Source organism: Notamacropus eugenii, chromosome 4, assembly GCF_028372415.1.
Source record: "Notamacropus eugenii isolate mMacEug1 chromosome 4, mMacEug1.pri_v2, whole genome shotgun sequence".
Taxonomy (NCBI): domain Eukaryota; kingdom Metazoa; phylum Chordata; class Mammalia; order Diprotodontia; family Macropodidae; genus Notamacropus; species Notamacropus eugenii.
In genome coordinates this window covers 281,158,943-281,176,612 of record NC_092875.1, presented here as the reverse complement: position 1 = coordinate 281,176,612, position 17,670 = coordinate 281,158,943, and the positions used below count along the sequence as shown (strand labels likewise).

Here is a 17,670-nt window from a genome sequence, read left to right as displayed (position 1 = left end):
GCAGAATGAAATACCTTAGGACATAAGAGATTTCCTTTCACTAGAAATCTTTAAGAAAAAACTGAGTATTTTATAGAGGAAAATATTATTTAGAAATAGCTTGTATTAGATGGTTTCTAAGGTGCCTTTCAACTCTGAGATTCTGTGACCACAGACTTTATCATACAGGCATATAAAGCATAATATCTAGTTTAGACAATATTTTAAGCATTATTTCATCATAAAAACTGAATGTGTTCTGATCATTGTGTCATGATATGACCTTTAAAAAATCATGTTAGAGTCCATGAAAGTTTGTTTTACCTTATAAAAGGGTCCCCATCCTTGAAGTCTGGGAACTGCTGATCTAATTCAGCCCCCTTATTTTACAGAAGAGGGAATTGTGATTCAGAGTCTATCTCATTCAAGAACACCAAGGGAAACTGGGGAAATATTTCAGCTGTTTTTAACCTTTTCAATACCTGTTAGTATTTTATTTTGTTCTTTTTTAAGTGCCTACAGCTATTTGATTCAGTAATTTTAGGATGGAGATAACAAAGAACAGTTTTGAAGCAAAAAAGACAGTTTCCCAGAAAGCTGCCATGTACCTTGCACAAAACACCTTTTTAATTGCAAAATCCATTAATCAAGAAAGCATTTTTTAAAAGGTATTTATTAAGTACCAGACATGATGCTAGGTACTGAGGATTTGAAGACAAAAGTGAAACAGTACTTACCCTCAAGGAACTTATCTTCTTTAAGGAGAGACAATATATATGTACTAAATAGATAGAAGGTGATTTTAATAGGGAGGGTTAGGGAAGGTAAATGTAGGGAAGGTTGTGCTTGAGCTTTTTGAGGGAAAGAAAGAGTTAAAGGTGAGCACTCAGGACAGCATAATTTTACTTTCTAGTGTAACAGGCAAATAATTGAGTGTTGTCTTTATTCAATTATCAAAAAGTGGCATTCTCATCTAGACCTGTGATTTTTATTGCAGAAAACTGGTGGAAACATTCCACCAACTCTGATCAAAAACTAATCAGTAATTTGTTATATAACAGAGTAAACTGAGACACTAGGAGGTTAAATAGCTTATTATTATTATTACATTATTTGCATTATACTGATGCAATTACATTATCATTAAATTATTTTAAATATATTTATCATTGTTATGGCTAAATTACTTTTCTATGGTAACACAGTTAATTTCAGTCAGCACTTGAACCTTGATCTTCCAGACTCCAAAGAGACTCCTCTCTCTACCATGCCAAGCTCTCTCCCTTGATATTATAGGATTAATGACTTTTGAGTAAAAGAAAAATATATGGTAAAAAGCTCCTGTGACTTCAGTAATCTTATAAATGAATTTTCATTTCATTAGCTACAATAGCACCCACATCATCTTATTTCCAGTTTTAATCGAACAGATTTTATTCCTTGAAAATAACTGCTTGGTCTTCACATGGATCTTAGGACCCATTTTAGTAATTTTGTGGCCTACCATATCTGAGGCCTACAATTTGGAAACTACTGACCTAGCTGACCTCCAAGGTTCCTTCCAAGTCTAAGTCCTATGTATTTATAGCAAGCAAATTTTATATTTGTTTTAGTGCTTCTTTTTATCATTTTATCATTTCAATGTCTGCCCATGAGCAGATGCTTTTTTATTTTACGTATTTTATGTAGCATGGTGAGTTCTATTAATTCAGGTTAAGGAGGATTGCAAATCTGAATTGCCAATTCATTATGTCTGTGCTCATTCAGCTATCATAATTATGTTGGAAAAAATGGAATTGAAGTTTGGAACAGAAGAATAATTTCTTAGCACAAAATCAATTTACTCTAATGCTTTTAAAAAGAATTGTGTAGCCAAAATATGAGTTTCTAAAATCTATTTTCATCATTTAAATGACCAATTTAATAGATGGATGCCATTTTAGAGCATTTGGGGTTTAAAAAAACAGTCTGGGAGCTTCATCTGACACTTATTGTTATTTTTTTAATATGGCTCATTATCTTTTCCATTCCCAAAACATCATTTTATTTTCATTTTACCTTTGGTTCTATAGTTCTAAATAAGCAATTTTCCTAGTACAAATACAGGAAGATCTACAGGGTTTTCTTTGCTGGCCATTATGCACAATAAATGCAAGACCATGGCCTGAGGGTAGAGTAGGTGTAGAGGACCATTTTCTTCATCTAGCTTTTGTGTTCTTTCTGTACTTTCTTTACATGCCCATCGAAAAGGGTCTTGACAATAAGACTCACTTCAGGGTCCACCCTTCATATAGTTCCTATTCATTTGTAGGGAAGCAGTGTCCCCCAAAATGGATATTAAGCTCACAAGCAGAGATTTAATGGGAGTCATAAGAAATTTTCTAGCATTATTCGATAATACGTGGGACCATGGACCTAGGATCAGCATCAAACATAACCAAAATACTCACTCTTCAGCCGGGATGTGTTGAAGGCTTTTGTTACCTCCCTAGCTAGGTATGATACCTCAAAACTTTGCCTATGTATTCAAAAAGTAGGAGCCAACCTTGTCACCGTGAGGCCTTCTAGTTGCTACATCTTAGCAAACAGCATCAGGGAGTAACTGATGGCCCTGAAGAGCCAGAAGATGTTGATGGAGAACAACGAGGCACCTAGTAGAGATGAAACAACAGCGAGGGAATACATTAAGCCCAGTAGAGAATAGAGAAGAACAAATTAATATCAGTCCTGTAGCATCAAAAGTTCAAATATCCTTATCTGTACATGTCCTTACATATACGCCCTCTACAATATGACTTGGTCATCTGGTTGTGTCTTTCTTTTATATATCTGGCTTCACAGGTCCCTGAGGTGTGCCTGCACTGTATGAGTCCCACATAAGTATACAGACCCCTCCTCCACTGGTAGTATGGCACCCTGTAATCGTTACCACATTTGTGTGTGAGTAGATTTTTTCTTATTATTCTATTGGCTATGTTGTTTCATTAAATATCTTTTATTCTGGATAAATTTGTTCTCTATCTGACTGGAAAAAGTAAATACATTAGTAGATGCTTATGAGTCCTAGTTTTCTGTGGGTACTAAAGCATAGAAGGCCTTGAACATGGTAGAGTTTTTTAGGAACCTCACATGTCCTATATTAACATCCTATTATTGGTAAAAGATGTACCAAACACAAATGTTATGACTGAATATACAATATTTATTACATTTTGATGAGTCATCCGTTATATTTTCTATGGTCGGTATGCATACTCTCCCCATCAACGAAGGATCACATATCCCTCCTTATTCTATGTAAATTTTGTTCATGCCTTTCTATTAGTCCTCTGTAAAGAATCTATCCAGTAGGCAGTCAAAAGCCTTTACTAAGTGCTTACAATGTGCCGGGCACTGTGCTTAAGTGCTGTGGATACAAAACTAGGCAAAAGACAGTGAAGATTTCCCCCTGAATCCTTTCATATTAGATCATTAATATAGTGTTCAAATTGTCTGTTATCCCTCATTCTCACTTCATGATTTGATGACGTTGTCGTTGAGTCATTCAGTTGTATCTGCCTCTTCATGACCCAATTTGGGGTTTTGATTCTGGAGTGGTTTGCCACTTACTCCTCCAGCTCATTTTACAAGTGAGGAAACTGAGGTAAACAGGGTTAAAGTAACTTACTCAGGGTCACACAATAGCTAGATGTCTGAGGTCAGATTTGAACTAAAATCTTTCTCACCCCAGGTCCAGCACTCTATTCATGCAACACCTAGCTAGTCCCCCTCATTTTTGAAAGCATATATTTATATATATATATATATATATATATATATATACACACATATATATATACACATAGGTATATGTATATATACATATATACACACATATAGATATTCTTTTTTACATTTTAATTAAATTTATTTTCAATATGCAAACATTTGTCTTTTCTCCCTTTCCTCCTCTCCACTGAGAATAAAAAAAAAAGACTCTTGTTAAAAATATGTAATAGAAATATGTAACAAGAAAAACAATTTCCACACTAGATATATTCCCCCTATGCCCCCCCCCCCAAAAAAAGGAGAAGAAACTGAGTGACAGGCAAATGGAAAGTAACTCCCTAGTTCCAGGGACAGAAGAGGTGCTGATGAAATTGCACACAGGACCCAGCTTGTCTCACCAATCTGTCTGTGACCTCAGGTTGAATTTTTCAACCCAGGTCTCTGTCAAAAATGATTTAAATTCTAGAGGACTTGTGATCTGATGCCAGTGAAATGTTAGCTCCTTGAAGTTGAAGCCCTGGGTTAATTGAAAAAACTAGTGGAGTTTTAGTCTGTGTTTTCCAGGTTGACTGTCCAGATAATGACCCATCCTTTAGTTGGCTTGTGATGATGAACAGTAGGCATAAGTTGTTTTCATGGAAAGAATTTTGTATTTAACATTTAATTACTTATTTTTAAAAATTGGGTTTGGTAGGCTAAAAAATACAAAGAATATTTGGTGTTTTTTTAATGAGTATTCCAAAGTTTTTCAGGAGTAAAAGCTATTTTATAATGAGTGGAGTACAGAAGTCTTAGGCTAGCATTCTGGCTCCTTCTCAAATAATTTCTATTCTCCTTTTCCAGTCTTTTCTCATGTTATTCCCTCTCTTACATCCCATACTCTAACTTACTATTTCCTGAAACTAATCTATAATTTTCAAGCACTTTAGTTGATTGAACAAGTTAACCAATTCAAAAAATCAAGAGGAAAAATCACAGGGAAACAGATGGGGAAATCAAATGTTTAAATGTTAAGATGTCTTCATGTCAGACACAGATCTTTCTTCCCTGGAGATATTGCCATTAAGACTTGATGGAGTAAAAAATGTCTTTCCATGGATAGACAGGTCTCCCAGTTCTCCAAGTTGAAAGGCTCCATGCAGAAGGGGCAACCATGACAGACTGATGGAATTCAGGACAGAATATCATCTGGCACTCCCATTCTAGATCATCTGAGCATGGAGCAAAGTAGAAGGATGGCCCTCTGTCTTTGCAGTGCTCATCTGACAGCAATGAGCAGAGAACAGTGGGCTTAATCATATTGGGAAGAGAGGGGAGATGCTAAGCAGATGCAAGAAAGAGGCAGATAAGCTGGACTTAGTCAAGTGGAGAGATGTCTGATCAAGCTGAGGTCACAAACAGTATGTGATACTTCCTGTGAGTGGCTCACTACTTCCTTTGTCCCTGGATCTGGAAAGTCACTTTCTACTTACCTGTCCAACATTCACATCTCATTTCCTCTGTTGTTCCAATGTGGGAAGATGTGGAGAGGGTAGAGAAAAATGTTTGCCTCCTTGACTAATAGCAAAATAGTCTGTTTTTGGAAGCAGATTTCTTTAATCTCTTACTTTCTGTCTATGCTATTGAATCTCTGAAAAACAGACGAATGAACAGCATGGTCTATGTGAACTACAGTCATGTAGTTATATTATATCATGTAGTTATATATTATAAAATAACATGAAGTTATTTGAGGGGTGTTCTCTCTCTCTCTCTCTTTCTCTCTCTCTCTCTCTCTCTCTCTCTCTCTCTCTCTCTCTCTCTCTCTCTCTCTCTCTCTCTCTCTCTCTCTCTCTTCCCCTGCTGTCTCTAACTAGGAACAGAACACAATGAAGAAAGCTTGTGCTAGATGGAAGTAGAGACAATGAGAGAAAGCATATTTACTATTTTTAAAATTTTATTTTATTTTTAGTTCCAAATTCTGTTTCTCCTTTCCCACACCCAGTGAGAAGACAAGAAAAATAAAGCCTATTACAAATATATATAGTCACACAAAACACATTTCTTCATTAGCCATACCTTTTTTTAAAAAAAGCTAAAAAAAAGAAAGAGGATAAAATACAATTCAATCTGTACAGTCTATCAGTTCTCCATCTGGGGATGGATAGCAAGTTTCATCATGAGTCTTTTGGAAATGTGGTTGAGTATTGTGTTGATCAGAGTTACCAGTCTTTCAAAGTTGACTGTCTTTACAATTTTGCTGTTACTGTATAAATTGTCCAATAAATTATGGTTTATTAATAATTTTGTTATTAATAATTTGCTATGGATAACTTACCAGAGTGCATATTTATAAGATATGTATGTTCTGATCATGTCCGTGGACTTTTTCTTTTGAACTTGGAGAAGTACTGCTAAGGAGAAAGAGACAAAAGAAATGAAATTGAAGTAGCAGGGAGGAGGCAGGAGGGTGTTGGTGCCATTTTTGCCTAAACACTGGACACAGAAGTGGCTGAGGTTTGCTGCTGCTGCCAGACTCACTGGGAATTGAACACACACACACACACACACACACACACACACACACACACACACACACACTCAGAATTCCACACAGGTTCCAGCCTAATCAACGCATGAAAGACATTTAGAAAGATAAGACCATAGCTTTGGAACTGGCAAGGACCTTGAAAATCATCTAGTTCAATGCCCTTATTTTATAGAAAAGGAACTATGGAGATCAAATAGTATGTGGCAGATTTGAACACAGAAAATAGGACTCCAAACAAATAAGCATTTATTAAACACCCATTATGTACCAAGGGGCAGCTAGGTGACACAGTGTATAGAATACTAGGCCTGGCATCAAGAAGATTCATCTTCCCAAGTTTAAAGTTGGCCTTGGACACTTATTAGCTGTGTGACCGTAGGCAAGTCACTTAACCCTATTTACCTCAGTTTCCTCATCTGTAAAACAAGCTAGAGAAGGAAATGGCAAATCACTTCAGTATATATGCCAAGAAAACCCCAAATGGCAGTATGAAGAGTTGGAGGTGACTGAAATGATTAAACAGGACAACAACAATTATGTTCCAGGTACTAGGCAAACAAATCCAAACAAGCTCTTGCCCTCAATGATCTTACATTCTAAAGGGGAGAGGGGAGGAGGAAATACATACAGGGGAGTGTTGGCCAGAGAAGAAAGTTTTAGTACAGAGAGTCAAAAGGATTGTGAATGGATCTATAGAATAATGCATAATAATTACCTTTCCAATGGCAGAGATAGTATTGATTTTATTTTGTTTCCAGAGCAAAAGCAAGAGATGGAATGTGGGGAGAAGGGGTGAGGGTTTGTCTGAGGTACCATGCAGATGGAAAGTTTCCTATGCTCATTAGACTCTGGTATCCTGGTAGACAGTTGGAGGGGATGTCATAGTCAGAACCCTCTAGATATAGTGGGTAAGGGTGAGCTTTTGCTCATTTGCTCAGGTCATCCAAAGACAGAGTAGATAGGGAGATAGGATGAGTTCAGAGAGTAAGCAATTCTTTGTGGGCTCAGTGAACACATATCATACGCAAAGTCACTCTTGGCTTGTCTGAGCTGACTGACATGGTGAATTAAATATTTGCCTTATAAACTCAAAGGTAAAGTATAGAGCCCAGTTTCAGGGGGCAGGATGTATTGACAAAGAAGGAAGGAAGAAAGAAAAAAGGAAGGAAGGAGAGGAAAAAGAAAGGAAGGAGGAGATGAAAAAGGGAGGGAGAGAGGAAAGAAGGAAGGGAGATAGAGGATGAAGGAAAGGAGGAAAGAAGGATGTTGATTCTTGGGTGGAGTGGGGCTGGGAATATGGAGGAGAAATAAGAAAAAAAATTTGCCTTTAAAAACATTTGGTGACTCTGATGATGGCTTTGGCAGCATAGAAACATGTCTGGGTTTGATTTTAATGATGTCAAATGGTCAGTATTGACTATCTAGTGTATGCAGAAGACTAAACCAGAATCTATTTACAACAAAGTTTTTCTGCTGTAGTTCACATATTCAATCCACACAGCAAATACGGTTATACCCTTCACCAAAGACCTACTCTGATGTGTCAGTATGGTACGATGGTGATCTTTTCTTCTTAAGGGCCATGACAGTAGAATACACATATTATCTGAAAGTTTCTACCAAACTAGAAATGCTTCAAGTAAGTCTCTAGCAACAGATTGACTCTGTCTCCTCTGCCTAGAGTGCCCTTCCCCCAACATCTTCACCTGCTGTCCTGACTGACCTTCAATACCCAGTTCAGGTACCATCTCCCCAGGTCCCCATAGCTGGAAGATGACTCTCCCTTCTCTAGTTCCATAGAACTTTGTTTGGCTCCATCTTAGGGGATTTATTGCATTTCCAGTATTCAATATTTGTGAAAATGTCTCAACTTACCTATAAGATAATAAACTCCTAAAAGCCAAAGACTGTGTATCCCTCGCCATGACTTGCTTATGGTAAGGTCAAATAAATGTTTGATGAAGAAATGAATGAATGAACAAATAAATGAAAGAATGTTAATGCCCCTAATAAATAAGGAGGCCAAGAACAAAAGCTGATTTGAGGGGGGACACTAAATCTGGTCTCAGGTGTGCTAAATCTGAGGTGATGAAATGGCTAAGTAGAAATGGAAGAAAATATATGTGAAAGGATAATTAAATCTAGTACTTTTGGTGTTTCTACTCCAGGACCTTTTGGGAAAGAGGCTAGGACATGTCCCCTGGTTGTATTATTTCATCTGTCATTGCTAGTGTCTTTTCTATCCATCTTTCTTGTTAGGCTAATGCAGAAAACAAATGGAAAATGGCAGGATATGGATATTAAAGACACAGAGAGGTTTTGTTATACATAGATAGAAATGGTGTTTCCATTTTCCTCCTTTGGTGATATGTCTTATTTCCCTAAAAAATGAAATAAGGGAGGGAACAAGTAGGGAGTGACACTCCACAGGAGAGGTGGTTAAATGTGGCACTAAAGATAATGCTGCCAAAAATAAAAATAAAAAGTCACTTGATGTGAAATCAGAGCTCTGTATGATTTCCCTCTTCCACCTTTTTTTTTTAGACTCATGGAGAAAAGTCTATGTACAAAATTTCCTCAATACCTTAGAACCACTTCTCAGTTTAGTTTATGCTGTTTCCGAGATTCTGTGAAATTAAAAAATTAATGAAGAAAAAATTGTAGAAAATGTATATTACAAAATAATAGTCCTAATAATTAAGCTAGTATGACTAATATGTTTTAAAAAGAAATATTACATGTTTCTCTTCTTTTTTTTTACTTTTTGTTGCAAGGAGTGGTTCACTGGGTAGAGATATACTTGGAAATGAAGGTTGTTGGGGTGGTGATGGTGGTGGTGGTGGTGGTGTTCACCCTTCCTTGCCGAAGAAGACCATGCTATCAAAGAAATGATGACATGACTTGTACTTGACTTTGTTTTGAGTGAGGGAGGGCCGTGCAAGGTTACAACTTCACTTCTCCTTCCGGAGCCATCTGGATCCAGTGACCAGATATTCATCAGGATCCAGTGACCAGATATTCATCAGGATGACTGGAGATGGTCCAGGATGCAATGGGAGATGTTGGGCTCTTTAGGCCAAGGCCTATTCCGTATTCACTTAGGGTGAGATAATGCCCATTCAGTGAATAGGCCTGTTTAAGAAGTAGTCAGGGGATGGCCCCTTTAATGAGGCAAAGAAAAATAACTACATCAGGCTGGGAGGGAAACAGTAGCAGTTACTACTGATAATCCCTCTTAAGTCAGGAGGGTCTAGAAAACAGCCTGGATATAGTATCTTAAAGGCTAGTCATCCCCATCAGTATCTCTCAGAAAAATCTCTCCTATTGAAAATGTCACTTTTCTTGTCTGATTCCAAATTAAAATCCAGAATGGTTGGTCTCTTTCACAACTTAATAACAATACAGCATAAATGCCAGTCTTCTCATAGTTTTTTTCAACATAGACTATTCCTATGATTTTTTCATTTTTGTCTATTTCCATGATGTGATAAAATTTCACTTCTTTTAATTTGCAGTTCTCTTGCTACTATAGTAAGCATATTTTTACATGATGATTTATAATTTGCAATTCTTTTCATAAAATCTGTTTACATAAAACTGCCATTCACATTATCTGTTGGTGAATAACTCTTGATTCTATATATCTGCATCACATCCCTGCATATTCTGCATAGCTAATATTTATGATATATGATGAAGATATTTTTCCTTAGCATGGAACAAAAAAAAGCAGGACAAACAAGGTATTAATCCTTTTGTTTCCTGTACCAATGTATCTGTACAATGTACTTTCCTTTTTCCAATGTATCAACCAAACCTCAGTCAACCAAATTAAGTTCGATCTCAGTCATTACTAGCTTATACTAGTATACCAACTGAAAAGAACTTATGATTGGCTGTTGTTCAGTCATGCCCAACTTAAGACTTTTACCAATTCAAAGGAATTCTGCTAAGTACTCACTAATTAAGGTATTCTTCCATTCACTAGTATCATGAAAGACTCAGTCCAAGTTTGCTAAGATACTACTTGTAGATGAAATGATTATACATGGTAAACACAATAAACTCTTATTTCTCTCCTTCCTTGGCAAGGAGAAAGGCCACCTTGTCATGTGAGAAAGGAGTAAAAGAGGAGACAGCTCATTGAATTTGGATCAAAAGAGATGTTAGTGTAATCTAATGCCTTTTATTCTATCCAAGTGAAAATATAAAAACTGTCATAGATGGGAATATTCATGGAAAAGAAAAGTGAGAAAGTTATCCCATTCCATTCTGTCTTCTCTAGCAGACTTACTCCTTATCAACCCCACTCTCTCACTAAACTTCAATTGTTCCTTATCTATTGGCTGCTTCCCTGCTGCCTGTAAACACACCCATGTCTCTCCCATCATCAAAAGAACAAATCATATGACCTACCCACATGGATCTCTAATCATATATCCTTCTTCCAGGAAATGAAGGTAATCAGTGACAAAAGATATTAATAAAGAAATTAAAAAAAAAAAACAGTGCTGTGATGGCAGACAGTGTCAGGGAGGATAGTTCCTAAGTATGTGAAGAGTCTAATGTCATACACTGTAACATTCAACCTTTAGAAACAGAACGCATCTTTAACTGGAGATGGAAATATGCAGAGTGTAACACATGCTCAAACATCCCCTAGAGATCTGAAGTACAGTCTCAAAACACTTTCACTGATATGTAGCTCAGGCTGTGTCTGATTCCTGTATCATCACAGAATGACCCTTCTGGTAAACTGGTCCTCTACTCTAGGTGAGATACCAAACAAAGTCACAATACATGAGATTCCAGGAAAGGCAAGGGGAAAATGGGTAGTTCAGTCAGTAGTCCCACAACAGCCTTTCCAAAGGGCCAGTTAGTCAATCAATTATCATTTACTAAGTGCCCACTAAAAGCTGGGTATTGGTGAAACAGAGAAAGGCAAAAACTAGTCCTTGCTTTCAGGGAGCTCACAGTCTTCTTGCTGTTTGTCCTTTGTTCTTGAAGAGGACCAATGACATCACGAGGGTGATGACTTGACTTTCATGTGAATTAGACTTAAGTGAGACAGAGCTGCTCCATGTTTTCAGTCTCACTCTCTCCTCCAGAGTCATCAAAATCTACTAGTGAAACAAATGTCAGGACAATGGCTCAGGATGCAGTCAATCTACTAGGGAAGAAAACATGTGAATGCATACAAACAAGCTATCTACAGCAAAAATTGGAAATCATCAGCATACCCTTAGAGTATGAAGAGTTTCTACACAACAAAAGGTTCAATGGATTTCCTACAGAGTTATAGCTATATTTTTCCTTGATCCCCAGATTTTACTTTTGGTTATTTTCTCTTTCCACAGATGAACCAATTTTGCCTAAAGACATGTAGGTTGTAGCCAGTCTTTAATTTGCTAGCAATACTAACTACTCTCCATTCTTTCTGAATGCCTCAACTAAATATTAGAATGACAGCAAGCACACTTCATTTGCTCCCCTCCACTGGGTTTCATTGTAGTTTCGTAATTGCCACAGAGGTAGCAGCTATTTTAAATTTAGGTATGGAAAAATCTAAGGTTTCTTTTTTTCATGATCTCTAACATATTAAAAATAATAGCTTATGAGACAAATGCTTCAAGGATTTCCTCTTCAGCCACACTCCTTTCAACAATGCAGATTGTAATTTTTGGTAGATTTTCTTTGTGAGTTGCCATCCCTGAAAGACTTCACCCCCACCTTCTGGAGGTACCCCACCTTCTGGAGATGAGTCTCATTAAACTTGGAAAAGCTGGTCTTGAGGTAAACATACTATCCATCATGGACTCTGAACAAAAATAATTCACAATAAAACTTTGATTTAAAAGAAACTAAATAATCAAATTTGTCAATTAGCCAGGATTTTCTCTGCCATGAAACTTTATGAGTGTGAAGCAAATCAGAAGAAAGCTGGTTTAAAACTAGATTCTTGTTGTTCAGTTATGTCTCACTCTTCAGGACTTTTCTGGGGGTTTTCTTGTCAAATATTATGGAGTGGTTTGCCATTTCCTTCTCTAGTGCATTTTAGAGATGAGCAACTGAGGCAAACAGGGTTTGCCCAGAGTCACATAGCTAGCAAATGTCTGAGGCCAGACTTGAACACAAGAAGATGGAATCTTCCTGACTCCAGTGTTCTATCCACTGCACCATCTGGCTGCTCTTAAGAACTAGGATGTATCTAACAACAAAGTATGCTGGAGTTAAGGCACATTTAATTCACATATACAGCCTATACTGTTTAGTAAACATTTTTTTTAAAAAGTATCAATACCTTCTGTTTTCATATCACCTTCATATCTCACTTTTAAAAAAAAAAGTGAAAGAAAAGCAAATCATCAAAACTAACCAAAACATAACAGAGTCTGATAGTATAAGAAATATTCTTCACCCATAATACTCTCTAACTCTGCAAAGAAAAGAGGAGAGTACATTTTCTCATCTCTTCTCCCGGGGTAAACATAATCCTCATAATTATACATGTGCATATACATCTTGAGTTTTGTGTCTTCTTTGGTGACATTCAGAATAGGACCAGAAAGCATTTATTAAGAACTCTGTATGTGTAATCACTGTAAAAAGCACTAGGGATACAAAGAAATCCCTGCTCTCAAGGAGATCCCATTCTAGAGATGAAGACAATCCATCAGTAACTACATACTTACAAAATATACACAGAGTAGATGAAGGTAATCTGAAAGGCAAAGACAAGAAATTTAGACATCAAAAAGAGATTCACTTATGGACACTCCACTAAAACAAAAAAGTGGTCTAATGCATCCTAGAGGAAAAAAAACTAATCCCCAAACTCAAAAACAAAAAAGGATTTTTTAGTTAGCCCACAGTTGGGTCAAAAAATGTAATTAATTAGAATGTACAATTTCCCCAGCATTCCAGTGAACCAAGGTGATATCGGCTTTCAAGATATGGTTATGAAGAACAATGTTTTTTCTGATTATAAAATTATTTCTTAGCATATTGAAGCAATATCCTGAGCTATTGTACATATTATAGTGTGTTGGTTTAGATTAAATACTGCAAACAGTTGTTTAAATGAGTCATTCTCTTTCCTGTTCATTTTGAAAGGCAAGATAGTAATCATGTTGGACTGCTTAGGCTAATAAATATTTACTTTTTAGTCAAGTTCCTTCTGTTGATAATTTAGACTTAAATAAACACCTTACCACTGATCCACTGCAAGGACTTCCTTCCCTCTCCAGAAATGGGGACATTTTTCATGAAAACGGGGGGGGGAAATCCCAAAAAGTTTGTGAGCCAATCCTAAGATCAGAGCCAGGAACAAAGCCAAGGGTAGAAGCAATTGCTAAAATACGTGATGGATTAAGGAATAAGCTGGGTTTAGCAGAAAGAACACTGGACTCAGTCAGGAGACCTGATATTGACTCAGAATTCTTCCACTAACTATCTGTGTGAATGTGAGCAAGTTATTCAATCGCCTGCATCTCAGTTTCCTCATACGTAAAAATGACACAAGATGATCTCTGAGGTGTCTTCCAGCTGGAACAATCTATGAATAAAGAACAAAGGAAAAAATTATTACCCTATGAACACACTACCATAAATTAAAAGAAGATAATTTAACATTGGAATGAATTTGTTTTCTTTTATAAGGAAACTAGCTGTTGGAATCTGGGCAAGTCAGCTAACCTCTATCAATTTTAGTTTTCTTATCTGTAAAATTGGGACAATAATAGTTCTACCTCCTAAGATTTTTGTGAGGATCAAATGAGATAATATTTCTAAAGCACACAGCACAAAGTAGGCACTTAATAAACGCTTTTTTCCTTCTTTCCCTCTCTCCTTTCTTTTTTCTTTCCTTTCTCCTTTTCTTCTTTCTCCCTTTTTTGTAAGAAAATGTCAACTGAAGGTTCTAGTTTGACTTAATTTTCCACAAATATGTCTGTAAGGAAACACAAAATGTCTGAAGTACTTATGTTTCATTGTTCTTTCCTTAAATGATTGTAGTCAGACTTATAGCTAGAAAATCTGAGTTGATTATTTAATCTAAAAAGTTCAGTAAAACTGCTATAAGTATAATATTAGTGACATAAGAAAGTAAGTAGTTGAGTGTATGAAAGGGTAGAACATGTTTCTTGTCTACACATCACAATTATTTACAAGAGAACATTAAGGTTATATCTCAACTAGTTGTTTCTATCCTGGGAATGGATTAATTTAAGCCACAAAAAATGTGGGCACATTTATATGCACAAACTCGTTGAATCCATGAGCAGTCAGTAACCCAACTTCCTTGTCTTTTGAATGTCAACAGTACCATGCAGAGCAGATGTTCAATAAACTTTTGATAAAACAAACAGTGAATGTATTCATACATTCACTTAATTGCTTATATCCTTTTCAGCATTAACATCCAAGCATTCCTGACCAATCAGACATTCCCAATTCTTGCCAAACTGGTCAGGAGCAGTATCTGCTTTTGCTGCCCCTCCCAGTACATATCTCAGGAGGCTTAAAAAGTAAATCAACCAATAAACATGAGATAAACACTCAGGCTGTTTCAAAAATGATTTTAAAGAAAGACCCAACGATCCTCTTTTGGAATGCCTCAAAAGAACACAATTTTTAAGAGAACAGCTTCAGCAGAAAAACTATTCCTGTGGCTGCCTATATGTGTGTGGAAAATATTCTCTGACTTTACTTTCTCAAAGCCAGATCAGCTATATTTCCACCTCAGGGGTAGGAAGAGTCTTTCTCTAATGCTATAGGTTCAAGCCTGCATTCTGGTGTGTTCTCCATTCTTACCCCTCTTAGTCACCAGTGATTTTTTTTAAGGGCCGCTAGGTGGTGCAGTGAAAAAAGAACAGGGCTTGGAGAAAGGAAGACCTGAGTTCAAATCCAGCCTCAGACCATTTGCCTTAGTTTCCTCCAATGGAGAAGAAAATGGCAAACCACTTCAGTATCTTTCCCAAAAAAATCCCATATGGGGTCAAGAAGAGTCAGACTCAACTGAAACAACAAGCCCCTTTTCACAAAGGGACATTTATTTCAAAGAAATAGTAAGAGCAGAAGTACAAATATTCCCCAACTCCCAATACGTGGAGTGCATCCTCTCTACCACTCTCCTCACTAGAAAGAATGAGGTCCCGCTTAAGTCAGTTTCTACATAGCAGTGGTTCTACTAAATTTATACCAGATCCTTATTGATACCAAATGAGCTGAATCCTGAAGGTTGCTCTTTGCTCTTCAGGGTCTCAAAACTGGACTGGGTTTCTGCAAATCCAAGTAGTGACTTCACTCCTAAACCTTAGTGGCTTGTTTTCCTGATCTTTCAAAACTCACAAGGTTGTAAGCCTCCAATCTCCACCTAAAATGAAAAAACAAACATTGAGGTGAAGAACAAAAGCCCATATCCTTAAACCACAAGTTGACCTCAGATAAGGAGGGGACAAGGGCTCTCCTCTTACAGCTTTGTCTCTTAAAGTGTGCAAGAAGGAACTAGTCAAAGGATATGGGTGTAATGGTCTTTTGAATGGACCCCAGGTCCAGCTACATAGCAAATTCATGAAGTTCCTTTTCACTATCTGGTTAGCAGATCAGTTACAGAATGTTTATACATTTTCCAAGTCTTTCCAGAAACCATCATAACTCTCAGAAAGCAGGATCCCCAGTCTTCTTCACATGGGGGATTGCATCACCCAAGTATAATGCTGATTACTCATCTTCTTTTCATTAAATAAAGAACTTATATGAAATCTCTGTGAATTATTGACAGAGGAGTTCTCAATACATAATAAAAGACAGTGAATAAGGTCAATTGAATCAAGGTGGTAGAGACAAAAAACAAGTGTTCCCAATCATCCTGAGCTCCCAATGAAGTCATCTCTACCAAACAACTGCTCCTACCCATTATTCTGCTCCACACTGAAAGTTTCCATTCTGACCTTCCATCAGCTCCACATCATGACTTCCCAGAAACTGCCCTGTTGCCTTTCTGTAATGTTAATGGAATTGGAAGCTCTTTCCTATCCATTAGTAGGCCTATGTAACCTGTTTTGAGCTCAGGTCCAACTGACCGCTGTGATGGAGCCTGAGGTACATGGAGCCCATGTAGGGAAGAGCTTGCCAAATGGGTGGAGCAAGAAGTGAGAGTGAGGCAGAACTGGGAGAGAATGAGGCTGAGCTGAGGCAGAGAAGCTAGTGTGAGTGAGAAAGGGAGGAATTTTGCCTAGAGGAGTTTGTTTGTGGGGAAGCCTAATGGGGGAAATGCTTGGAGATGTTGGTGCTCCTTGAACTGGTGATATGTGTAAACTTCTTTCTTACAATGGTGGAATTGGCTTTCTGGTATCTGAATAAATATTTTGGGTTTTCCTTTGAGGAAGAGAGTTTGTTATATTTTGTGATTCAATCCTGAAAATATGTCAGCATATTCATAGCAAGTTGATGTGACTATCACTTTGGTGATATATTCTCCTGTCTTGTTGTCTCATATGGACTCTCCTTTATAAGTCTGCTCAAGTTCAAAGTCAAAACCAAAGTAACTTGGGGTAGACACTAGGCAGTCTGCCTGACTATGAATGATCACTTCCTATGTCCCAAATCTCCATAACAGCAACATTTGTTAATATGGCAAGGACAGGTTACACACACACACACACACACACACACACACACACACACACAATCATCAAAAAGCATCATTTTAAGCAAAGGTAGAAATAAAATGTAAAAAGAAAGAAATCAGTCCCCAAACGCTGGCTGGGAGGACCAGGAGGCGAGGTGGGTGTGAGGAGAACATTCAGAGGTCAGGCACTGGTTGGAGAAAATGCCAAGAAAAGGGAAAAGAAATAAAACTATTGAAGGGTACTTTATCGGAGAAAAGACACTTCCTCCCTTCCTCTCTGATGGGGAGGAACAATGCTTGCCATCAGGCAAAGACACAGAAATCGAGGATTCTGTGTCCCAGCCCACTCAATGGGCTCGGGCCATGGAAGAGCTCAAGAGGAATTTTGAAAATCAAGTTAGAGAGGTGGAGGAAAGACTGGGAAGGGAAATGAGAGGGATGAGGGAGAAGCATGAAAAGCAGATCAGCTCCCTGCTAAAGGAGAACCAAAAAAATCTTGAAGAAATTGGCACCTTGAGAACTAGCCTAACTCAGCTGGCAAGGGAGGTGCAAGGGGCCAATGAGGAGAAGAATGCTTTCAAAAGCAGAATTAACCAAATGGAAAAGGAGATTCAAAAGCTCACTGAAGAAAATAGATCTTTCAAAACTGGAATGGTACGGATGGACACTAAGGACTTTTCGAGAAAGACAGATATCTCAGAACATACCGCGCAGATTCGAAAAATGGAAGATAATGTGAAATATCTTATTGGAAAAACAACTG

The 17,670-nt window shown here is 37.4% G+C and overlaps 1 long non-coding RNA gene across 1 annotated transcript; it reads right to left on the bottom strand.

Moving 5' to 3' along the window:
- Positions 1-732: 732 nt before the first annotated feature.
- On the bottom strand, positions 733-17,296 carry LOC140501275 (uncharacterized). The gene is made up of 3 exons (XR_011966121.1): positions 15,494-17,296; positions 6,065-13,832; positions 733-2,630 (listed from the first exon to the last, which is right to left on the bottom strand). It is a non-coding gene; the product is annotated as an uncharacterized lncRNA (long non-coding RNA).
- Between the last annotated feature and the right edge of the window lie 374 nt (positions 17,297-17,670).